Genomic DNA, 5,438 nt, shown 5'->3' with positions numbered 1-5,438 from the left:
TCTCTGCCTTGTGGTCACATTGACTTTTCTTCTTTTATTTTTACTTTTTTATTTATTGAAATATAATTGATTGTACATATCTGTGGGGTACACCAATGAATATCTATACCTGTGTGTAATATGTGATGCTCAAATCAGGATAATTAGTATATTCAACGTTACACAATGTAATCATTTTTTTGTGGCCTTTTACCAACTTCTTGCTAATACCTCCTACCCCCTTCCCCTTTCCCACCTCTGGTGGTCTCAGTTCTGTTCTGTCTTTTCGAAAGTTCGACAAAATTTATTGTGATTTTTGTACCATTCTTTCTTTTCTTTTAATTTATCTGTTTAATTTCTTTTTAGCTCTCATGAGTGAGGACACACAGTATTTCTTTTCCTGTGCCTGGCTTACTGCACTTAACATAATTTTCTCTAAGTTCTGTTTCAAATTTCCTCTGTCTTCCTTATAAGTACATGATTGCATTTAGGGCCCATCTGGATAATCCAGCATCATCTCCCAATCTCAAGATCCTTAACCTTATTACATCTACAAAATTCCTTTTTGCCATATAAAGTAACATCACAGGTTCCAGGGATTAGAACCTAGATATCTTTGATGGTCATTATTGATTCTACCACAATTATGATTCTCATCCCCTGTTCTTCCTCTCTGGTAGTTTATGGTTATAGATTTATTCACTCATATAATAAATACAGTGATATAAATATCTATTTCATCATGTTATTTACTATATTTCTAACTGCTTAGGGTTCACAGATATGTGAGCCTTTTTCTTTTCCAATATATCCAGTAATTATTTGAATAAAGCCTATTTCTTTATTTGGAGGGACAGGACTGTAATAACTTACTTTGTGTTGTTTTCTCTGTTTGTTTGTATAATATACCATTATTCTAAAAAATTTGAAAATTTAGAGAAAAATTTAAAAACAGAAAATATAAATCATTTATGATACCACTCCCCCAAAACCAAGCCTTTCTCAGAAATATTCTGAGCACCATTCAACCCTTCAGTTGACATTGTAGCATATTGATGGAGTTTGGATGTGTTGTTCCCTCCAAAACTCATGTGGAAATTTGATCCCCAATGTGGCAGTGTTGGAAACTGATTGAGTCATGGAGGTGGATCCCTTATGAATGGATTAATGCTCTCCCTGAGGGGAGGGGAGATTAATGAATGAGTTCTTGCTTTATTAGTTCCCATGAGATCTTGTTGTTTAAAGGACCCTGGCACTCTTGCTTCCTCTCACCATGTGATCTGCTTGTACCCGCTGGCTGCCACTTTCCACCATGAGTAGAAGCAGCCTGAGGCCCATGCCAGATGCAGCTGTCTCAGAATCGTAAGCCAAATAAACCTCTGTTCTTCATTAATTACCCGGTCTCAGGTATTTCTGTTACAGCAACACAAAACTGACTAAAACACATATGATGTTCTTTACTAAGCCATTTTCCAACAATGATGATAACTTAAAATCAGACTACTAATAAAAGTAAAAATCTACTGTGATACACTCTGATTCAGGTATGACTATATGAACAGGACTAGAAGTTAATAAACACATAAAAATTATAATATTTCCCAAAGTGATTTTGACTCTAGGCACTAATGTTAAAAAATAATAGAGTAAGTTTTCCCTTTTACATGAATGCAGTCAGGTCACTTGAACAATTACTGATGCTGGAAAACAATTAAGAACCTGAACACTTACCTAATCCTCATCCTGTCCTGTGCATCTGCTTCATAATTTTCTCTCTGCCATTTAGCTTTCTCTGACCCAAGCACACAGAAGAAAATGGACTTGATCTCACTGTTCATGTGTTCCCTCAATCCAAACTGAAATTTCTTAAAGCCCCTCCTGAGTTAGATTCCAATGTGTTATGTCCAGTAGGTTGGGTGATATTGTAGCATGTTCCCTGCTGTTACTGTTATGGAGGTAGTAAAAAGAACACATTCAAAGTGGCCAAACCCTGTAATCAAAGTCCATGCACATTTCAGTGGAGCCTTGGAAGCCCAGCTCCATCTGTCCACTACCTAAATCTAGACATGTCTAAAACCTTGGAGGCTAGGCATTGACCTCTGTGATCTTTCCATGGCATGTGCCTAGTAATGTAAACCAGTAAGGCTCATCTGACAGGTGTAAATATTGCTATGTAAAACAAGTACTTGACTGATGTTTCTTTCACCTTCTGTATTAGTCCATTTCTGCTGTTTATAACTAAATACATGGAACCAGGTGATTTATAAAGAAAAAAAAATACTTAAATTTTTGGAGGCTAGGAAGTCCAAAGTTCAGGGAACACATCTGGTGAGGGTCTTTGGTGGTGGCTTTACAGCAATGCAAGGATCTCACATGGCAGGAAATGGTGAAGCAGAGAGAGAGATAGCTCCTCCTGCATTTGCCTTTTAAACCCCTCAGAACCATGCCCATGAGCACCGTTTTTAATCTATTCACTATGGCATGGTCCTACAATCTAATCACCTCTTCAAGGCCCCACCTTTCAATTCCCATCATAGGATTCCCCACCTTCAATAGTTCTAGCAGGGGATTAAGGTTCAGTGAGGGTGGGGGGCATCCAATCTACAGTACCTTCTCTTTCTTATTTCAATCTCTTCTACTTCTCTATTATATATTTGTTTGTTTGTTCTTTTGAACAATATTCTCCACTGCTATAAACATGCATCTGAAATCGCTGTTTTGCTTTAGAGGTACACTCTATTCTGTTTATCATCACTCCCTTTCTTCTTGTCTCTGATTTTCTACATCTAAAATGGACTTACTAAGAACCATAGTGTCTCATAGCTTTGTCTAGTGTGCTGATTTCTTTTACTATGTCAGGTACAATTATGAATAATCCTTTTCTTGGTATTTTCAGAATATCTTAGTTTCTCTTCAGCTCACAGGTCATACAGGAAAGAATAAATTTATTGCATAACTAGAATCAAAGGGGAAAAAAAATCAGTGTAAATTGGCTGGGAAAAAATTAAACCCATGGCCTTTTCCATATATGGGGTCTGATAGTAGCCTTTCTCTGATTACTAGAAGGTAATAGGCCAATTGAAACAAAGGCTGGTTTCCCTGGGGTGTGCTGTTTTTCCTTGACAGTGTTCTGTAATTGGATCTAACCAAATATAGAACTTAAATCTTTTTACCATAAAGATATTAACAAATGTTCTGACTCTGTGATGTGCAGTATGGTGCCTGCTGGGAGTGTAGGCTTCTCTGGTAGCCATTAGCGGTTACTCTGAAAAAAACCAAGAAGGGTATGGAGCAGGCAGGGGAGGCCCTTTCTGTTCCTGATCTCTAACCCACTCTGCTGCTTTTAGGTTTAAGATTGGCTATTTAGCACCCCAAGCAGCCCACCAAAACTCCAAGCTTTGCCTGCTACCACATGCTACACTAATAGGAAAAGCACAGAGCTGGAGACTGGCAGTGTATATTTTGTCCAGGGACTCGAAATTATCAAATTATAAATCTGTCCTTTAACTGCTAAATTGCCAGAAGAACCCTTTCACATTTCCAAGTTCATTTTTAATGCTGCCTGGAATTTCATTTTAAAATCATGGTAGTAAATTTAAATAGAAATAGAGATAAAGAAAAAATTAGCATGCATAGGTTCCTGTGTGCTTTCTGTGTTTGCATATTACAAGGATGGGATTATAGTGACTTCTAAGAAAGAAGTAAAAGATCTGCTTAATACATGAATCACATTTCAAACATTCAGGCCCAGAGGTGTGGTGAGGCTTTGTGTGTGTGTCAGAGTCAACAGCATTACTAGCCTTGCTTGTTGAATCTTATATATTCTTGTCACTTTGCCCCCCGAATTTTTGCTCCATAGGATCTGTAATGATTTTAAGTATGTCAGCCTTGAAAAGGTGTCTGCTTTATTGCAAATTTAGGGTTGAAAATCAGATATGATTTGAGAAATTTCTTTGAAGATGGAATACTCTATTTTTCTCAGGAATTTTATAAGCTGAGTAAGCTTCTTTGAATTACATATTGTTATTTTTAAGAGAATTTATTGTACTTTGTAACTTAGTATCATCCTTTTACAGTTTTTACATATGCTTGCTATAAAGTTAGGACAAGTTTCCTTTCTTTTCAGTTTTATGATTAGTATTAATAATTGACATATCTTGGGTTTTAATTTTAGCAGTTATTCAATGAACAATATGATACAAATATTGATATTGTTAGCAAAATAGATCATTATTGTCAATTCTAAGCATTTAATTTTAAGTCCATAATGCTTTATTCAGGTTTTACAAGTTAGCACCAATTTAGAAATTATCTACAAATCAATTTAATAAAGAAAGCCAGGTTCATATTTTTATGTACTTACTATAATTATAAAATAAAAGAAGTTGGCAAACCCATATGTCTTCATAACTAAATATTAGACATAGTTACATAAAATATTGCTTCATAGACATAATTTACTGTGTAAAATCAATGATGAATGGCAAATATATGACTTTAATTAATAATCAATAATAATGATAACAACAACAATAAATTTTCTTTCACAGTATTCATTCCCAAAGGTATGTGAAAGCCTAAGTAAAAAATAAGTAAGAATAGATTTACTTTAGAGACAGCAACACCCTTTACCCATATACTCTTTGAAAGAAATAAAAACAAATGATGCAATTTTATGTATACAAAGAGTAGTGTGTTTACTTACCAGAAAATGTAATACATTTATACTTGTGGCAATAATACTCTATTCATTCACTAATGATATCAGATGGTTAAAATAGACTTAATTAGTGTTCAAGATGAGAGTGAACTTACTTTTAGGGGTGCTTTACAAAAAAAAAGAGCAGACACACTGTGTTTAAAATAATGTACGTTAGATAATGTTTTGTGTTTTTTCTTGATTCGTAGAAATAAAAGCTGATTTTTAAAAAATGCTTCTCCTTTCTGCCTAACTATTCATTATGTCAATACCTTTTCTTTAATTTATAGAATTATATGGATTTGTAGTGACACAGAAGCAAATACTTTCCTGATTTGAAATATTTTAAGCTTTTATTAAATAAATAATTCATATTTATTTGGGAAAATTAGGAATTACAGATAACCCTAAAGAAAAGATATTTGCTATCTTGTCATCTAAAAATACAGCTGATATATATATATATATATATATTTTGCGTATGCCTCCACTGGGACAATTTAGTGGAAGAAAGTTTATGTTGATTTAATAATACTGTATAGAAAAGGTGGTAACTTGCAATGTTATGATGACATTAAAACAGAGATAAGTGGATCAACTGAATGCTGGAGAGAGTGAATAAGAGGAAGTATTCGAGATGGTCCCCAGCTTTTCATCTGATGTCCTGCATAGATAGTAATGTCTTTTAAATAAAAACCTCAAAATACAAAGGTCTGGAAATTTGCATATGAAAATTTGCGTATGGCATCATATTTGACTG

This window comes from Galeopterus variegatus, unplaced genomic scaffold, assembly GCF_000696425.1.
Source record: "Galeopterus variegatus unplaced genomic scaffold, G_variegatus-3.0.2 Scaffold144, whole genome shotgun sequence".
NCBI classification, from domain to species: domain Eukaryota; kingdom Metazoa; phylum Chordata; class Mammalia; order Dermoptera; family Cynocephalidae; genus Galeopterus; species Galeopterus variegatus.
Note: the sequence above shows the minus strand (reverse complement) of the source record.